We start from the raw sequence: 21,591 nt of genomic DNA, 5'->3' as shown, positions 1-21,591 counted from the left end.
AGGAGAGGAAGGAGGAGAGACAGGGAAGGAGAGCATCAGGCGGACTGGCGGTGCCAGCCAATCAGAGGCGCGCTCGGGAGCTGCAGCAGCCGGAGCCGCGGAGCCGGGGCGCGCAGGACCGCGGAGCCAGCCCGGGGCTCTCCGAGGACCAGCGCAGCGGGCGCAAGCACCGGCAAAGTCCCCTCCGTGCTGCTCGTAAATTAAGTTCCTTTCCACCAATTAGGGCAAGTCAGCGAAGGTAAGGCTTCAATTCATGACACTTTACTATGGAGTGACATTAAGATTTTCGTGCAATGGGGCTGCTCACCCGGTTCTGAGTCAAAACAATATTTGGTGAAATCTTCCTCTCTGGGTTGGTTTCACAGGATCTGCTGCGAATGGGAAAGTTAGAGCTAATGCTTCGTGAGCCTTATCGCTTGTATACATTAAAAAAAAATTTTTTTTCTTATCCAAGAATGTTGCCATAGAGCCTATGGAACGTGAGTGTGATAACCCAGCTGGATCTCTGTTTATCTGTGGATGTACTGTTATCTGCCCTGCCCCTGAAGAAGTTGGAAGGATACTATGCAAGGCGCATTTGCATTGTAACGGCATGAAAATAAGCTGTCATTTATGTCTGTCTGTAAAAGTGAGGGAAAGCATTGTCAGAACGGAAACAGGGACGTTGAAATAGAAATTTCCATAGTGCTTTTTAATTATTGCCTTTCCAGTAACCTCTGAAATTACATGATCTGAGCACTGAAGCTGCAGCAGGGCAGGGCTCATTTTCTCTTTTCTCTTTCATTTATTTATTTTTCCCCATGAAACGCTTCCATAAATGCTTATTAAAGCTTAAGATGAAACTTTTTCTTCTTTCAAAGGACACTATAAATGATGAATGAAAAGGAATTAGGTAGCCTCCGGTGCTCAGCAAAACACTTTATTTAGTATATACCCTTTTGTTTGTTAACTCTGATTCATTTTCTGACTTCTTTAACTGGACTTATTTGAGTTTGGAAATAACAATTATTTTGTCTTAATTTTCATGTCTTAAAAACAAGGTAAAATTATGCCTTATGCATGTGTGTGGTGTGTGTGTGTGTGTGTGTGTGTGTGTATGTGTGGTGCGTACAGATGTGGAACTAGGAAAATCTGTCGTGTAACACGTGAAAAATAAAATTGTATTACCTAATTATTAAAGTATTTCCTTATATCCATGCCTGCTGTATTTAAAGAACTTTCAGATTAATCAAGAAGAGTACATGCTCCTTACCGTTTCCTTGCTAAAAATGAAGATATACTAAAATGAAAATGTTAGCTAAAATTATTATGGTCTTGGGTTTGCTCAGGTGATGGCATCACTGCTTCGAGCTGAGAAAGATGGATCAGAGAAAGATTTTATTATGCAGTCCAAAACACAAAAAACAAAAAACCTACAGGCTCTGACTGTGTTTTGGAACCTTTATTTTCCACTCTGGGATCACCCACAGATTTTTCAAAGCAGGGGGCTTTCCTTATGCAGTAATTGTCTGCTTCTGTTTTAGTGGTCTTGTCTTATCAGAGAAAATATTTAATTCTAAACCAAGAGTTAGAGGTCCAGACTAGATCTCGTATGTATCTTGTTGGATGTGGGAGAAAGGAGACAGGATGTGATACTAGTAGAGAATTAGTTCTATAGTCTAACACTCTGGTCCAAGAACCAATCATCATTTGTTTCTTTCAAGCCTCCTATTATATGTTATATTTCAGACTTCCTGATAATAAATTAACCTAGTGTAGATCAACCCATTTCTTCACTTAACAAGGTGTTCATTTAATGGGCCTTGTTAGAGGAGTATGCTATAAACCGTGGTGATGATGCTTTTTCACAGAGGTAGCTAACTTAAGGAGAAGAAAACATAAAATGATACCAATGGTCAAGTTTGATTTTCTATTTTGACAACAATGGGAGGTAGAAATTGAGGATTTGCTTTTTTAGATGCACCAGAAATGCCCACTTAAAGATAACCCAGTAGCAAAGGGGAATATAATAGTAGAATGAAGGTAAGTGACAGGAAACTCTAGCTGTAACTCTATCCAGTGAATGTTGAAAGTAATTAGCTATAGCAGTTGCAGGCATGGTTGATAGCCACCAGTGTTAGATCAAAGTCTATACATAAAGCAAACTGGAAATTACTATTCCTTCTGATGTGCTATTTGGATGGATATAGTGGAAGCATGAGAATGAATGCGTCACTTAGTCCAAGTCTGTAAATTCTTTAGATGAAGGGTGCTATATATAGTAAATATAAGATACTTCTTTTTCATTTGACTTATATAAACATTATTATTATGATTTTTGTTGACTTTTCTGGTCTGTTAAATGCAAACCACATGTTCACAAGTTTGTGTGCCCCACTTCTCCTGTATTGACTGAATTATACCTTCTATATATGCAACCTGATCTCAAGTGCATGTATCTGATGCAGTGTAGCTGGGCAAAAAGTGAGAGAAAGAGACTGAGAGATTTAAGTTAGAGTGTGTATAAGGTGTCCTTTTGCTTTTTTAAAACAAGTAGAGGACGTTCGACTCCCTAATTTGCTTAATTATATGCCTTCCTTGTTGCATTACACATGTCTATAGAACTATATTCTAGATCAGAGCTTCTTAACCTTGGTGCTATTGATATTTTGGGCTATATAATTCTAAGGTGGGAGGGTTTTCCTGTGTATTGTAGGCTGCCTAGCAGCATCTCTGTTTTCTACCCACTAGATACTAGTAGCAGCACCCCGAAATTGTGACAACCCAAAATATCTCAAGATGTTGTTAACTATTCCCTGGGGGACAAAACTCCCTTCCTCTTCCATTGGAACTGTCCATGTATAGTTCAGTTTGGGTGTTCTCCAAAGATCCCTCTTCTCGGGGTGGCGCAGTGGTTGGGAGTCCGCCTGCCAATGCAGGGGACATGGGTTCGTGCCCCAGTCCGGGAAGATCCCACATGCCGCGGAGCGGCTGGGCCCGTAAGCCATGGCCACTGAGCCTGCGCGTCTGGAGCCTGTGCTCTGCAATGGGAGAGGCCACAACAGTGAGAGGCCAATGGAAAAAAAAGATCCCTAATCTCTTGCTTTGAATGAATTTCAACTTGTAAGTGTTTCATTGGGTCCTAACAGAAAACTGTGGAAGAGCTTATCGGTATTATTTTTTTTTTTTTCTGTGAACTGAGAATCTAGGATGTATTATCATATGCTAACATTTGTGGAAACAAGAGGAAATAAAAACTGTGAAAAGGAAAATGTAGATGTTGAGTCTGAAGGAACATTTCACTTGAATTTACTTTTTTTAGAAGAGCCTTTATTACAGATAGTAAATGAAAGATACTGATGCTCTGTACTCTACAATTGCTTTCAATATTTTGCATATGTATGTGTTTGGTGTGTCAGGAGGGGGTATTCACTCTAGCAATTCCATGTGCTTGGAGGAGTTTATAATGTTCAAAGATCCAGAAGTAAAAGAAAGCATTTTGGTTTGAAAAGCATAGTTCTTAACTGGCGGTGTATATAGCACAATGGGAAAAAAAAAACAAAATGAAACAAAACACAACAAAACAAAACAAAAAAAGCAAGCATAATGATTTGAAGACATGGCAGAACTTGGATCCTGGCATAGATTACTTGTGTCACATGTCATCTATATATAGGCCATTTTTCCTCATCTGCAAAAGGGGATAAGAATAGGCATGAGAAGCAAATAATACAAGGTGTCAAAATGGGTTATAATTATAAAGATGTACATCAATGTTGGTAAATTATTATAGTTTCAATTTCTTCAGTGATGTATTTGTTGAGAATTGACTCAGCATGCTAAATCTTCCAGCTGTTCTAGAGTAGTTAAAAGTCATCTGTAAGAAATGGCAGTATTAGCTCTTAAAATGTTTTTTTATGGATGAAATAGAACATCTTCATTTTGAAATATGTGATTTGTATTAGACCTAATTTCCTCTCTTATTTCCATCCTTCCCCATATTATCCACATTTATAATTTGTTAAAAAAGTACAGAAATGTAAAACATAGAATGCACGTTGAAATTCACTCTTCGGCAATACCATTATTACCAGTTTGCTATATATTTTTAAGTGGTTTTTAAATGAATAGATTGATGTCTGCATGGAATTATGAAATTAATATAGATTTAAAGTTTAAAAAGTAGTTATATTGAGATGCATGCATTCATATAAGCATATGTACACAAATATGTGTTTAGATAAAAGAAACACAAGTTGATATAATACCCAGCTAATTTTAGAGCCTGTTCTCTTCCATGTGAGTATATAGAGCATTCATAAGTATTTGACGAGAACACCATTATGCACAGACCTGATATTTAAATCTAGTTAGTGTTAGGCATATGCATGTATTTACAGCTCTTCTCATCTCATTAGGTTAGGAGAATTTCAGAGTGGTTGATGCCCCTGCCATACTGAGAGTTAATACGATGTGACTATTGCATATTATTGCATAGATGTAGTATCATTCATCTGAATAATGCCCTATTAAATATTTTTAAGTGAAGAATAAAGAGAAGGCCAACACAAATTAAATAATTTAGCATCACTATCACAGCTGATAGTGTTTTGACTTTTAAGTGCAGTACATGTTCCAAGAGAAGGTTGCCAGAGAAATAAGTGGACGGCTTGAAAATGTCAGAGCAGGTAGAAGAGGTCTTGTGTACCCTGACATGTCCAGGTGTTGCTTCTGTAGATACCAGAAAATATTCTGATATGTAAACTTCTACACTGCTTAGCTACATCAAGTTAGGAAACTTCTTGATAATGTGAGAATAAAATGAATAAAGTTTGATCACTAAAAGTATTTGACTGAAATATTTGAAAAAGCAGATATTTCACTTACCTGAGCTCCTCAGGACTGTCTTATTCAATATTTTACTCACACTGCATGGAATATGATAGATGAATTGGCGTTAAAATGAATTTGGGTTTTGCAGATGCCTCCACTGAAAAGAGGAATTCAACTATCATTTCCATTTCGTTTTATGTATAGGTGATCGTAAGGGTCTTCTAACAGATATTTATTGTCATTATATTTAGGCCATTAGGGTCAGTATATGACTTATATGTAACTATGTACAATCCATGTGACTGGCAATTTCACTTGATCCAATTATTTTGAGTCAGTCTACTGATGCCAAAAGTATTTTAAATAAAAATATCTATCTAGGTTAAACTCACAGTTATCAATGGGATTTAAAAAAAGATAGGATGCCGTTTTAACCTATGGAATCATCATATTACAAATAACTTTTGAAACTAATGCTGGCAAATGTGATGAAACTCTTATTTATAGTTATTCCTTGTGGAAGTGAAAAATTAATACAACAGTTTTGAAAAACAATTTGCAATTCATTGTCAGAAAAAGGAAAAGGCAGTTTCTCTTACATGAAACTCCTGGGAGTAAATCACTAGGAGATGAACCAAAGTATCAAAATTAAGAACTCTCTCAAGAAGTTAAAATTAATTTAAGAATTTGAATTAATCTAAATAATGATCTGTTTATGGAAATTCATATATTAAACTTGATACAAAATTTTATATACATCCTGATTTTTAAAAAGATTTCAAGAGAAAATCAATATAGTTGATATTGTGTAAAATGTGTATCCCTTGAATTTTTCTGTATTTTTTATATTATCTATATTTTAGAAATATGTATAATTAGAACCTGCCAGCTGCAATGTGTGATATAATTTAAATGAGCCATAAAAATATAAACAAAGACTATTTTTGTTTTATGCAGTTTTGCTGCTTTTTTGGAGAACCCGCTTATTGGTTGATTGATGCAGTTTAACTTAGCCATAGTTGAGAAAGCCTTGTGGTACTGATTGAAAAGTAAACCAGTTCTGAAAGACTATTCAGTAGGATTTTCAATCCGGATGATTGGAATTCTATTTTTTGAAGATTTGTCATATTTTTAAAACAAAAATAAAGCCAAATTAAATGTTAGATTCTATCTTTACTATATTAAATTCACTTGTGGAGATTGCATTCTCTTTGAGAAGAGAGATGTTAAACAAGGGAAATAAAATTTTATATTGCTTATAGAACATGATCATTGTTAAGGAGGGAGAGGAAAGTGGAATGGGAAATAAAAGTTTTGAAGAGATAGGTGGAGGTTTGATATTTTAGCTATAAATGGCTAGGAATCCCTCCCTTACTGAGAAGTTTACTTTGAATAAAGCCTTAGAAGAAGAAGTATGGATATGAATAATTTGATATTGATAAACCATATTCTAGCGAGGGTGAAAAGCAAGAAAAAATGTCCTGGGGCAGGAACCTGCCTGGCTGATTGGAAGAATAGCAAGAAAGCCAGTATAACTGGAGGGAAGTGACAGAAATGGAGCAGAGGAGGGGATACTATTAAGAGATAATGGAAACCAAATCACACATAGATCCTATAGATTAGTCTAAGTACCTTGGATTTTTCCTAGGAGATCTGGGGTTGCACTGAGCAGAGAAGTAACATGATCTGATATCTTTGTTACATTACATGGCAAAGTAGGATTAAGAGTGAAGGTGGAATTAAGGTCACTAATCAGATGTGTTTCAACAAGAAACTCTGGACGCCCTGCTGGAGTCAGACTACAAGGCAGCCAGGACAGAAACAGGCCCATTGCAGAGCTATTTCAGGCATTTGGAGGAGAGATATGGTGGCTTGCAGAAGAGTGAAAGCAGTAGAGAGGAGAAGTTGAATTCCATATTTACCTTGAAATTAAAACTGACAGGACTTGATATTGTATAAGACATAGGGATGGGGCAGGGGGGACAGTGAGGGTAAAGGGTAAATTTGGTTTTTGCTGTATCCTGAGCAACAAGGAGGCTGGAGTTGTCATCTCCTAAGATGGGAAAGAATTGGGCAGAACAGATTTTGGTGGGGGAAGGAGGGCAGGCAGGAGATAGGAAGAGCTGCGTTTAGTACATTTTTTAGATTGTAATGCCCGAGTGGGGATGACATGGAGTCATTTGAATACACAGGTGTGGAGTTCAGAGAAGAGCTATCTGCTCAGGTAGGAAATCAAGAGCCGCGACTCCATTGACTGTATTTAAAGTGAAGAGACTAAATGTGAATGAAAACACGAAAAACACACAGACCAGGACATTGAGCAACCCAACACCTATAGGTTGGGAAAATGAAGAAAATCCAACACAAGTATTTGAGAAACAGTACCTGGAGAGGAAGGAAGAGAACCCCATGAGTAAGGATCTTGAAAGCCAGGGGAAGATGTACTTCAAGGAAGAGACTGTCTTGAAAAACGTTTTGAATTATTGAAATGTAAACTCCCAAACACACATAGACACATATCTAACATTTTCATTTGGGTAATTTCATTTTAGGTATAAAGAATTCATTTCCTTAATTTTTTTTTTAAAAAATGTTGATCTTTGAAGGACCTTATTCATTATAGCTGTTTACTTTTTTCAAAGTTACTTATTTATAATAGTCATTTTAGATTTGATGTGAGCCTGATGTTAGAAACAACTGTAAAGTTTCTTGATGTCCTAAAAGCAAATACTGACACAAAATCACTGGTTTAATCATTTGTGGATTTTATTCATCAATATAGTCCTTGTCTCCTAATATTTCCATTAGCCTTACCTAAATTTTGATATTACAGTGACTGCCTTGCAGACCTGATAAATTTACAACATAAAATGTATCTCATTTACTGATAACTAAAAATTTTGCTTCTTGCCAACCCCAAATTATTCTAAATTACTATAGAAGAAGAATAGATATGAAGGGTGTCCTGTAGCCAAAAATTCCAATTAAGAAACTGTATTTTTTTACTTTGCCATCCTACTAGTGATTTATGTCCAGCCTTTGAAATGTGGGAAAAATATATTAGGAACCAAGATGTAAATCTACGGTTTCAGCAGCAAGTATGAGGTGACTATAATGTTGCAAAACTGATCTTTAAGCAAAAATGCAAGATGACTGTATTAGTGGATTATATCAGTGATGCTGACACCAATTAAAGTATTATTTCATACAACTATTCCAAGACACACACACACACGTGTGACTTTAGGATCACATTCTGTTTCTTAATCTAACTGATAGTTGTCTGTTTAGGTTAACTAGCACTTTATCAACTGAGCTCTACTTAAAATGTTTATGATCTCAAGTAAATTAAGTGATGTGACTTCTGAAACAGTTTTATAAGAGAAGTTACAATACTTTGAACAGTTTAAATAATGCGTAAGTGCTGTGTGTGACTACACTGAAGGCTAATGTGATGGACAGAACAATGGTCCCCAAAGATGTCCCGGTCCTAATTCCTGGAATCTGTGGATATGCTGTGACGTGGCAAAGGAGGATGAAGTGTACAGATGGAATTAAGGTGGCTAATTAAATTAAGCTACCCTAAAATAGGGAGATGATCTTGAGTTATCAGGATCAGGTAGGCCCACTGTGATCTCAAGGGGATTTATAAAAGTCGAAGAAGTAGGCAGAGAGGAGGTCAGAATGACGGCATGTGAAAAGGACTCAATCTAATGTAGCTGGGTTGGAATGTGGAGAAAGAGGACCAAGTACCAAGTGCTTTGGGAAGCTTCTAGAAACTGGAAAAGGCAAGAATTCTCCCCTAGAGCCTCTGGAAAGGAATGCGGCCATGTTGACACCTAATTTTATCTGGTTTGTGGCTTATCTCAGACTTCTGACTTACAGAACTGTAAGGTAATAACTTTGTGTTGTTGGAAGCCAATAAGTTTGTGGTACTTTGTTATAGTGCCAATAGGAAATGAATGCAGCTAGCATGAGGAGGTATATTAAGTTCTGCCTTTTATAGATGACCCATCATGCAAATTTTCTGAGAATAAAAATATAGAATATTACTGAATATGTAATAATTATACCATTAGCCTGAGATTATTATATTGCTGATGAAATTAAATTGATCATTAAATTGATGAAGAACTCCTGATATCAGACCTGAAGGATGTTTTCCAAAAGGAATGTGAAAGTTAAAATACTTCCTAATGAAAGAAAATAATGTATCCAACCTAATGTATACTTTCTTGTCCCCAGTAAGTGCATTGTGCTTCTATTTATATGAGTTTATTGGACTTCGGGTTCCTGTGTCCAAATATAGTTTTAAAAGTTTCGTATGTTCTATATTTTATGTATTTTTGCATTAATGTCAATGCAAACATTAATGCACAAAATATAGAATGTACAGCAAAATAAACAAATGACTCTCTCCCCTTTTTTACTTTTGCAGTGTGGGAAATATTTATCAACTTTCCAGCAATTAAAAAAAAAGGCAAAGTTAATTATGATTAGCTGAGAGGGTAAAATATATGACATGGTATAATTGACAAAGGTGGATTTTAAATGAGAAATAGAAACCTGTGTTCTTCCACTGATCTAGCCATTTTTTAAGTAAGTGACTGGGATGTTGCTTACCCTTCTCAGAACTATTATATAGGGAAAAAATGATTTTTCCTCCCAGTTTGAATGGCTCTTTCTTTTGTTTAAAGCATAACATTTATAAAAATATTTATAGAAAAACATTGAGCAAATTTTAAATATATAAAAAAACAAAGTAAAGCAAATCACCTAATAATATTTGGCTAATTACAATTTTATTTCAGTCTTTAAAATGTCCGTGCACATCGTTCACTCACACCTAGTTACAAAAGCCCTATTCAGCGCGTGGTTCTAAGAGTGGCCATGTGACCACTTTGGGCACAGGAGGCAAAGCAGGACAGGAGAACCCTGATGAGGATCGCATACCAGTCTGCCCTGATCTGGCCAGCTGATGATACTGGAGGCACTGGAACAAATTGTCCATCTGAGCTTCCATATGCTGGATCCCAGTGCCCTGATCTGCTCCCAAAGGCCCTGGCTGGGCCCCCAGAGGAAGGACCTATTCTAAGTCACATATCTGTCCCTGTCACATCATCAAGTGATATTTTCTTTTCCTTTTATGTGTTTTGTTTTTCTAACTTACTGTATTCATTTTATTAATTCCTTAAGTGGTAGGTACTCAGTGTAACCAGTCAAATGACAAAGATTTATAACCTCCATTTTGCTTTCTTCAATCCTTACTCAGATGAAATGTCCAAAAATTATAATTCTTTATCCATGTATACCTTCCTCTATACACCTATAAAATATACGCATTGACATACATATGTAAACATATATATGCGTATACAATAGATAAGTATATTGTGATATGTACACACAGATTTTTTCAACTTTTTTAAGAGAATATTATTTATTTTACTGTACAACACATTTTTACTTAATATTAGATCGTTAAAAGCTCTACAAATCAGTCTATCAATTTATTGCTTCCTGGTCTTTATTGTTTATCTCTTCTCTTGTTTCAGCTCTGCTTTTTTCCCCTGCCCCATTGCATCTCTTTTGTCAATCTTCAGTCTTGTTCCTCCTAATTTGTATTTGTTTCTGTATTAATTAACTCAGGCAATCATAACAAAATTCATGGACCGTGTAGCTTAAACAACAGGAATTTATTTCTCACAGTTTTAGAGGCTAGGAAGTCCAAGATCAAGGTACTAGCCAATTCAGTTCCCTGGTGAATGCTTGCTTTTCCCTTCCTGGCTTACAGACAGCCACTTTCTGGATGTATCCTCACTGTGCCAGGGAGGGAGGGAGGGAGGGGGGGAGAGAAAGGAAGAGAGCGCGTGCAAGCTCTCTCTGGTGTCTCTTCTTACAAGGGCCCTGTTCCCATCATAAAGTCCCCACCCTCATGAGCTCAATTAAATCAAATTACCTTCCAAGGGCCCCGTCTCTAAATACTATCACATAAAGGGTTGGGACTTCAACATAAGAATTTTGGAGGTACATAATCCAGACCACGGCATCTCCTTCTTCGGTTTTCCTATTTTCAACTATTATTATTAATTATTATTATTAGATTTCTAAACATCCTATGTCTTCCCTCTGCCATTCTTGATTCTACCAGGTGTTGTAGTCTCCTCAGTCCCCTCCAGTTCTCAGTCACCTCTTTCTCCAAAGTCACCTTATGCGACTCCTAAGAATATTATAGCATCTGACTCCTGAATATTATAGCATCTTTTTTTCTGAAACCCTCCAATACTACAGACTTAGTCTACACTCCTTCCCTGAAATGTTTCTAATGACAGTACAGTCATCACCTGAGTTGGTCCTTCTTCAAGACAGTTTAAAGGTCATGAAGATTGCTTGACTGCTGTGCTCACTCTGTACTGTAAAGTGCTGAAACAACAAATTTTAGAATATAGAAATTATATGTATATATATATATACACACACACACAGAATAATATATATATATAATACATAATATATAAAATATTATTGCAGAGAATGTTTTTCTGAACTCTTTTTTCTACAATAACATAGATTGCCAAAATCTGTGATATTTTACGTTGGCTGTGATATCCGAAGACCATTCTTCCTAGATTTATTGAATACATTATGTAAAATAAAACTTAAAATCATTTGTTTCAGAGTTTTTAAACAGAATTTGGGCAAGTTTCATTAAGAAAAATTTACTTTGAGCCATCTAGTACTCACTTGGTAATAAAAGGAAAAACTTATGAAATGACAAGACTGAATAGTACATGAATATCCCTGGTTTGAAATTGTCAAGGCATGAATCACCCTTTTAGTTGAAATGCACTCACCGACTTCAAAGGCGGCTTGTGTGACTCTGGAGACATGTAACAGTTAGGAATAGCTGGTTTCTCTCAGAAAGCATCTCATTCCATTTCCAGACCAGTGCTAAGGAGAGTTTCATGTGTATGCAAAAAGGTATTTTTAACACAAATTTGGTATTAGAACCCTGGAAGTGCTGACTCTTCTGAGGGTAAAATTGTGGCTTTCAGAAAGAAGTAAACTAGGACACTCTGTCAGCATCCTGGAAATGATTTCCATTCTTTTGCTAAAGGAAATGCCAAACATTTAAAATGAAAAAACAACACATCAACTCAGTGAAAAGGCTAGATTGTTCTAATCAATAAACATTACAAGAATAGTTTATTCTTAGCTAATACATGTTTATGTCTCTAAATTATTCACAACAAAACATACTTTGTAAAAACTTTATTTTCTAAGACATGAAATATTTAAAATAACAATTGCTTCAAATCAGATTGTGTTTAATTGTTATTGATCTCTGTTCTATCTAAATACTCAACTCAGAGCCTGACCTTCAGATGTTTTTCATAGTACACATTTCTCCTGCAAATTCCGCAGTTTACTTTTCTACATATTAATTTTTCATCTAATACCAGTATTTTCTCTAATTTATTGGAGAAATCATTAGATAAGAATAAAAATTTTATAAAAGCACATTTTGACAAAATACATTTCAATGGCCAAAAAAATAAATTTAATGTAATTTTTATAGAGACTTGGTACAGTGAAATTTCAGAGAAATTATCTAATATATCCTTTGAACTCAGATTTTACTGTATAATTTATCATTTATAACTTATTTATATGTGCATAGTTAGTCATGTTAACTGGAAGTCTTTTCTGGAAGCTCTGGAGGTTGGGCAGGTATTATTAACTTCATTTTGTATAACAGTAAACTGACATCATACAAGTTCACAGACTTGCCCACCAGAGCAGACTTTGTAGCAGCTGAATCAGAGTGGAGTATCCCCTGTCCTCTTCCATCTGTCATGCCTCTCTACCAACCAGCCTCCACACCCCCTTGACCCTGGATCTCAACTGATGGCCTTGCCTCACCTTGCACTTCTAAAATTTGTGAAATCAATGGGACAGTTCCTATCTCATGTCACCTCCACCAAATCTGTACATGAACTTGTATCTATATTTCAATCCCTTTTCTCTTCTGAAATTATAATGAAGGAACATCCTTGCTATTATCCACACCTTGTTCTCAGGGTTCCGTTCGCAGACCCTCCCAATTCCTCCTCTTAATTGGCTACATCATCAAATTATTCCTTCCTAATGGATCAGTCCCACGCGTGTGTGCTCTGGTGACTCTCATCTTTCAAAAAACATCCCAGGACCCCACCACCCATTTACTCTGCTCAAATGCAACCTATTTCAGTCATCTCGGCAAATGATACCACCATTTACACAAATCAGAAAACTGAGAGAGATTCATTACACCTTTCGCATCCTTACTCTTCACATCACTCCCTAAAACAGATTTAAAATGTGTTTACTGCTTTCATCTCTGCTGGCACCACACTAGTTCACATCAGCACGATCTCTTCTACAGTGGTTTCCTCTGCTCTGTTTGCATCAGCAAATGTCCTTCTCAAATCATTTACCATATACCAGCCAGCAGAAACGTCTTAGAAATATAAATCAGTAGATGTTATTCTTTGCTTTCAAAACTTTTCAGTGAATTTTAGTTTTGTGTATAATAAAAGTCGAAGTTCTTGCCATGGCCTCTAAAATTCTAACTGATCATACCCAGCCTCTCTCTCCTGTTTGATCCTCACATCTACTCACCAAGCTATTCTTTCATGCGTTCCCTTCCTCAGAGATGCCACGCCTTCCTCAGAACCTTTGAACATGTTGTTATTCCTTTTGTCTGAAATGTCCTTCTCTCCCATTTTTCTATCACTACCTCTTTATCCTTCATGCTTAAATCTCATCCTATTAAAAACAATGCTTTCTTCCCTAAAGTAGGTCTCTATCCTACCAGCCTATTTTCTCATACTCTTCAAAGGCAATATTTATTAGTTTACTCATGTCTTTTTTTCTCATCTCCAACTAGACTGTAAACCCTACTTCAGTCAGAAGATTGTCTGCTCATTCACCTTTGGATCCTTAGTTTTTAAAATATTGCCTGGCACGTAGCCCAGAATATATACCAGAAAACATAAGACAAATATATTCACGGACTATAATTGAAACAAGTCAGGGTCTTAAAAAGTGTTTTAAAATTTTTAATTGAAGTATGACATACATAGATAATGTTGCACAAGCTGTAAGTGTACAGACAAATAACTACCAATAATTCAGCATACCCAGGTAACTACCACCCATATATAACAGAATATTACCTGCATTCCACAAGCCTTCCTTGTATACCTTCACAGTCCCTTCCTAACCCTCAGATGTAACATCTTTTTTTCTGACTTCTTAACAATATAGATTAATTTTTTCTGTTGTATTTTATATAAATAGAATCATACAGTACTGTTCCATTGTGTTTGGCTTCTCAACATTACTTGTGGGAAAACCATCTATTTTTTGAGTGAATCAGTATTTTAGTCACTTTATTGCTGTAGAATATTCCATTGTCTGAATAGACCACAAGTTATTCATTCTACTCTTCAAGGGCATTTGGGCTGTTTCTAGTTATTAACTATTACAAATAACAAAACAATGAATATCCTTGTATCTGGTTTCTGGAAAACATGTGTGTGCCCTATTATTGGGTATATACAGGGAAGAGAATGCTGTGCTATAGGATATGCATATGTTTATCACTAACAAATACAGCCAAATACTTTTCCAAAGTGGTTGTACTAATTTACACTCCCACATCATTGTATGAGAGTTACTCTTGTTAATCCTGTTAATTTTAGACATCCTGGCATACACATAGGGATATCTCATTGTGTTCTTCCTCAAAGTATATTTTTAATACTTAAAACTACAGTAAAATCAAAGGAATAATACAATTAATGTTTCTGCCCTACAACTGGATTCATCGTTTTTTGTTTTTGTTTTTTTGTTTTTGTTTTTTTTTTTTGCCACATTTTCTATGTTGATAACTAGCCGTCTTTATTTTCCTGAATATTTGAAAATAATTTGTAGGCATTAGATGCAGACTTTTAATGATTGGAAATTGAAAGGGCTTCTGAATTTATAGATTTGGAAATTTTGACATTTCATGAACATTTTCTTGATTAACGGTTTTCCAAGTAGAATGGTAAGATGCAATACAAATACAATGCATTAAGCATATTTATTTCAGATCCTAGAGAAACAAATTATGCTTTGCAACTTGTGAGGATAATGGATAAATGAGAAAAACAAAGACCATGCTAAAAGTAAACAAGCTCATTCATTTTGTTCATCATCTTTAAAACATGAATCAGGCTTGAAATGCCATTTGTAGATAGTGCCACCATAGGGACAAAAGAGGAATAATACTTTTCTTTGTATCATCCCTTATTAATTAGTACAAAGATTGTTATTCACCAACAAAGCATGGTAGTTTGGACTCCAAGAAGCAAATGTTTGCATTTCTTTTTAATTTCAACACTTTTCTCCTGTTTGTAATACTATTGGAATAATGGGTACAACCAAATAATCGTTCCATGCTTTCCTATGAAGAAGCTCTGATAAGATTTTAAACTCTGCTTCCAACAAAACTTTTGCTAGGGATACTGGATATTTTTTTCCTTTCCCTGATTATGTTTATGAATAATGTATATAATTCATCCCTATAAACCAGCCATGGAATAACTGAGAAACTACAAACCGTTTTTGTGAAATACTTGTTTAGTGGTTATGTTATATTAGGAAACTTTTTTTTTTAAAGATATTTACTTATGAACAAGTATTTTGGATATTTGTTGAGCTGTATATTCTGAATGTCAGAAATTTTACTTTATTTTTGTCTGATAGACTTGCATTTAATCAATAAATCAATAAAATACTTTGTTTTAATTTGATGAGTTATCTTAAAATCGTCATGTTAAAATAGGGAAGGCTTATGCTCTAACATTTAGAGAGGGATATGAGATCACCGCACAAACTTTAATAAGCAATTTCATTTTCCTGTAAAATAGAGTCCCTCCATTTTTAATATCCCTAACTCTTCATTATAAAGAGTTGTCTGCTTTATCTGTATGTATCAAGTTATCTTCACTGGAAATTCTAATTAGGCTGTTTTCACTATAATTTAAATTCTCAAAATGATCTTGTGTGGCAGTGCAAATAATCTGTTTAACATGCTAATATATACCTCAAGTGTAAACATGATTTACAAAGTGTAAGTAACTATTAAAAATTATTTTTCCTGCTAAGAATTTTCAAAAAATTTTACTATAAACTGTATGCCCATGAGCCTAGTGAGCTTAGTGTTTTAATTTTTGTTCAGTTAGATCTTTTAGAATTAGCTTCATTTTATCCACAAAACTACATAACATTTTAAAAGAGAAAATAATATTACTTATTCAAATGCTTGAGATAATGTTAGAGCATTTCCTGTACTATATGCCAATTTACTTCATTATTTATATTTTAAAATTTGGATTTTCTTCTCATTTGTGATATTAAATAAATGTGGTTGTGCAAAAGTATAAACTGCTTAACCTATCTTGGTACAGAAGGACATCTGATTTTACTGATAAATTTAATTTCAAATTTCCAAGTGCATATTTATTATTAATTCATTCTAAATATAAAGACTGCTGGACTATGGCAATATCAATAACTTGTAGGAAAAATACTTTTTCACTTTTGTGGTTTTTTTGCTACTTATTTATAATATATAATATTATTTGTTCATTGATTTGCTTTTTCCTGTCTATCTCATTTTGAGTCCCTTGTACTCTTGCCACTTTGGATCTGTAGGATCTTGGATCCCCCAGTGCTCTTTTATTGACCATTTGCTTCTCTCTGTATACTCTCACTTCTTTGTTCAGCTCATTAACTTTCATGGTTATCACTCATGTAATTTTATGTCTCCATGTATCTAGCTCTGTCCTTTAACCTCTGATCTGATCTTTTACGTCCAGCAATGAACAGATCTTCTTCCCCAGATGATGCTGGTCTTTCTCTCAAACTCATTAGGTATATAACACTCTTAGATTTTTAAATACTTACATTACTCTAAAAGGGTATTAATTTATAAACTATTTAGGATACCTCTTTTGTGATCTAGGAGTTTTGATTTGTTTTTATAACTTAAATATAAATGATATGTGCTCTACCTTCTTTTATTTTTCTGTGACCAACAGGATGCAGTATAAAGAGTATGAGATTTAGAATTAGGTAGATATTATTTTGAAGTTTGATTACACTAATATTTGTATCACCACAGGCACATTGTTTAATTTTCTATTTATAAAATATGCGCCACACTAACTGAAAGGATTAAAATGTTATGTTTCCTGCACACAGCACAGGGTCGAGCATAGTGAAGGGACTCAGTGAAACGTGGGTCTTCATCATTTTTATTCCATCAATTTAATCTTTCAATTTTTCTATGTATAACATTGGCAGCTCTGTGATTTCTTTAAAGTGAGAAGTCTGAAATAACCGTTGAATATTTCTTCTCTGATTTGTTTCCAATGTTATCATTTTTGTCATTAATGTATCTTGAGATAATCAAATTTTTTATATTTCAATGACTATCACTGGTCAGTATCCTTAATCTCTCCTATTTGGTTTTTATGATAGCTTTTGTAACAATTTGTTCTCCTTTTCTTTTATTATTATTGTTTTTTCTTACATTTTTTTTTCTTTAACAACCAAATGTTCTACAAACTGCCTGAGGGCAAACATCACATTATTCATTTCTCTTGTATGTCTCCCTGGTCTGGTCTTGAGTATGTTATGTGGTTGATATACATTTTTATTGGTTGGTTTGGAATTTGTAAATCCAATTCCATTTTGACATTTAGGTCTGATGCACACTCAATATAATTATACTTTTATGTTACCTAGGTATATTTTATTTCAAAATCAACTCTCTCAAAAATGTGAAAATATTTTGAAATTACTTTAGCTCACCAGAACTACTAATTAAATGCATTGCCTACATTTATTTTATTATTGATTATATGTGAATAAGTATGCATACAGCTCTTGAAAATAATAACTTGCAGTTTGCTGATGAAAAGGGAAGTTTATCCAAAAAAGCCAGCCCTTTTTTGAACTTATTTTGATGAGTGAAATATTCAATAGCTAGAATCTCTTTATTAAAAACAAAACAGTTGCTTTTCCTATTTAATAATGTAGCAATTTTGCTATTTTTTTTAGATTATTATAGATTTGCTAAGTATTTTATTTTCTTCAGGAATAGTATAGAGAAAATAATAAATCTATATTATCCAATTAGAATATAAAATTATGTGTATAGCTAATATAATATTAAAATGTGATAAACTTTTCCCTTTCTCATCCAGATTTATGAGCTGTTAATCTTCTTTCAAGCTTCCATATTTTTAGTGATTAAAGATTAGAAGAGCAACCAATATTTGTAAAATTATGACATATGTTTTTCTCTGAACAAGAGCATTATTGGATATAGTATTTATGTCTCATCATAAGTAAATTAAATAATCTGAACAGAACAGCTGTCCAGAAATATGTATATAGTCTGTTTTAATGACCAGTCACCTCCACTTACATGCCCAGTTTCAAAAGTGATGTTTTCATTGTCTTTCTTTTAAGATGTAAGTCAAATTAGAACATATAGTAGTTCAGTAACAAAATAAAATTAATTTATTTTCCTTCCTGAAACACATTGTTTTTTTTTATGATAGCCACTTACCATCTGTTCAGTATTTACTATAGGTTGTTGTCATTGTACAACAAGGAAACAAAATCCCATGTTCCATAGTACTGTGTGCACACCTTCTCTGTTGTGTAAGTGTCATGGAGATGGATTTAGCTATTTATTGACATGGTGGGACAATTCATTAGGAAATTCTGTTCTCTGTCTAGTAACATTCTCTTCCCCACAGCCACACTTGTGGTTGGAAGGACACTTCCCTCTTTCTAATCCTTTGTTCTTTTCTTCCTCTCTTCTTAAACTTAACCACATGGGGAAGTACAGCCTCCAGAACAGTGCAACTGGTGATAACCTGTACAGTTTTTTACTACCCTTCACTAATCAGCACAGTGAAAAAAAAAATATAAAAATTCAGTCCCATAATTCTAGCTCACCAATTCAACTTCAGTAGACCCTTTGCTAATATATAATACTGTTTATTTATCTCATTAAAATTATTTTGATTGTATTCATCTGTATTATGAGAATTTGCTATGAGATTTTTAAAATATACTAAAATCAGAAAGTTCGTCTAAATGCAACAAACCATCTAAATAAATTGTGTATATAGCAGGGTTCAAATTTTGAGTTTCTCAAATGTTCTGTAGAAATTAGCCAGTAAACTATCTTGTCTTGGGTGGATTGTTGCTGTTGTTTGTATTGGAAGGTTTTCATTACTGATCAGATCTCTTTACTCCTTATTGGTCAGTTCAGGTTTTCTTCCAGATTCAGTTTTAAAAGATTTTATTTCTGGGAATTCAAACACTTCTACCTTGTCCCATTGGTTGATATACAGTTGTTCATAGTAGTCTCTTATGATCCTATATGTTTCTGTAGAATCAGTTGTAATGTCTGCTGTTTCATTTCTAATTTTATTTGAGCCTTCTCTTTTATTTTTCTTAGTTGAGTTAAAAGTTTGTCAATTTTATTTTTTCAGAAAAAATAATTTCGTTGATCCTTTCTATTGTTATTGTTATCTAGTCTCTATTGCATTCATTTCTGCTCTGATCTTTATTATTTCCTTCCTTCTGCTAATGTTAGGCTTAATTTGTTCTGTTTTTTTAGTTCCTTGAGGTGTAAAGTTGATTATTTGAGATATAATTTCTTAATAGTTTCTCTTGCTTGTCAGAATTGTGGAGAAAATCTGTTGTGTCGGTCCACCTTATATTCCCACATAGAAGATAGATATTGTTAAACTTGTTCACTTACATTGAGATAGGACTTGTTTTAAATTTATTTATTTTAAATTTTATTTTATTTTAAATTTTTATTTAAAATAAAATTTATTTATTTTAAATTTATTTATTTTAAATTTTCAGAGGATTGAAGTTTCAAATTTTATAGAATAGTTTATACCATTAAGTTATGCTTGCCTTGTTCACTTTTATTTAACTTTATGTCAGGTAATGCAGTTTTATTTTTTTAATGTAGGTTTAGAAGAATGCATAAAGTACAAAATGCCCTATCATCCCACCACTCAAAGATAATCTCTGTAAACACTGTGAATATTCTTCAAAGTGTGTATAAGTAGAGTCACTTTATTATGTTACATATTGCACATACATGTGTTTTAAGCACTTTGGCACAAAAAAATACATTACTGGATGTTCTAATAACCTTAAATATTTCAAAATAATATAATTTAATGCCTTTATCTATTTCACGGTTGTATCAAAATGCATTTATCCAAGCTATTACATTTGGGTCTTTAGTTTATTGCTACTGCCAACATTATTTTGGTCATTTTTGTTCATCCCTTTTTGCATTTCAGGTTATTTCCCTAGCTTAGTTCCCATAATGGAGTTACCTGAAACCCATCAACATTTTTTAGGATCTGTATATACAGTTCCATATTATACTTCATACATTTTTTTTCAAGTTAATTTCAACTTGCCTGCATGACTAAATAATTGTGTGTACTGTCATTAACTACTGAGCTGGCTGAATACATTTTATAACACAACATATGGAAATATTCTTGATATGTCCTCTTTTGATATTCTGTAATGTTCCAGCTCTAAAAAGTTTTAGGGCTTCCCTGGTGCCGCAGTGGTTGAGAGTCCGCCTGCTGATGCAGGGGACATGGGTTCGTGCCCCGGTCCGGGAAGATCCCACATGCCATGGAGCAGCTGGGCCTGTGAGCCATGGCCGTGGGGCCTGTGAGCCATGGCCGTGGAGCCTGTGCTTCACAACGGGAGAGGCCACAGCAGTGAGAGGCCTGCGTACCGCGGAAAAAAAAAAAATTTAGTCAAAGATAGACCTCATAATCATTTAAAAAATCTGGCAATTACTTTTTGTCTTTGTCTTTCACACTAACTGCATCTTTGTTTTATATCTTAAAGTGAAAAGATAGATTGAAATGAAAACCACTTGATAATTTTTACTCTTCTAATTTTTTTTTCAAAAATGCATAAAATAACATATGAAAATATGTTGTAGAAGTGCAAGAAGCAAGCTGGTTTGTTAAAAACTTCACAAATACAAATAAACTCATGGTTTTATGTGAGGAATTATCTAACCTAAATGAATGAACAGGAATGTAGGGATTGACCTGTCCACAAGAATTGTTTTTACTAAGGCTTATTGTTAATGTTTCTGTTTTTTTTTTTTTCCTTTTATATCTCTTCATAGCAGTAATCTGGATCAAGTTTAAACTTAAGATCAAAAATAAATGGTAAAAATCTAAAATCCAAGGAAATACAACGTGTCCCTTTGTCATTACATAGCGAGTCACAAAAGGGAGAGGATAAAAAGCTCAGCAGTTTCCCTGGTGGCGCAGTGGTTGAGAGTCCGCCTGCCGATGCAGGACACACGGGTTCGTGCCCCGGTCCGGGAAGATCCCACATGCCGCGGAGCGGCTGGGCCCCTGAGCCATAGCTGCTGAGCCTGTGCGTCCGGGGCCTGTGCTCCACAATGGGAGAGGCCACAACAGTGAGAGGCCTGCGTACCACAAAAAAAAAAAAAAAAGGAAAAAAAAAGCTCAATAATATCTTTCTTTGGCAAATTAGATGAGAAGTCATATTTTGAATGGATCGTGTATAATGAATACTTTAAATAGTATTCTCTGAGACTTACTTAAACATTACATGGAATTGCCTTAAGATTTTCTG

General features: G+C 34.5%; 1 protein-coding gene across 5 annotated transcripts in view; it reads left to right on the top strand.

Moving 5' to 3' along the window:
• The window catches only part of CDH18 (cadherin 18), a 1,032,515-nt gene that overhangs the window by 517,749 nt on the left and 493,175 nt on the right, over positions 1 to 21,591 (top strand). For 2 of the 5 annotated variants that reach the window (XM_067730426.1, XM_067730425.1), the window contains exon 1: positions 24 to 238. The exons of 1 other annotated variant lie outside the window; for it this stretch is intronic. The gene's annotated coding sequence lies outside the window, so the exon portion shown is untranslated. Of the gene's footprint in view, positions 1 to 21; positions 239 to 21,591 lie in introns of those variants that run through there. 2 more of the 5 variants (XM_067730424.1, XM_067730422.1) reach the window with 2 other exon arrangements.

This window comes from Pseudorca crassidens, chromosome 3, assembly GCF_039906515.1.
Source record: "Pseudorca crassidens isolate mPseCra1 chromosome 3, mPseCra1.hap1, whole genome shotgun sequence".
NCBI classification, from domain to species: domain Eukaryota; kingdom Metazoa; phylum Chordata; class Mammalia; order Artiodactyla; family Delphinidae; genus Pseudorca; species Pseudorca crassidens.
This window is presented reverse-complemented; position numbering and strand designations above follow the sequence as displayed.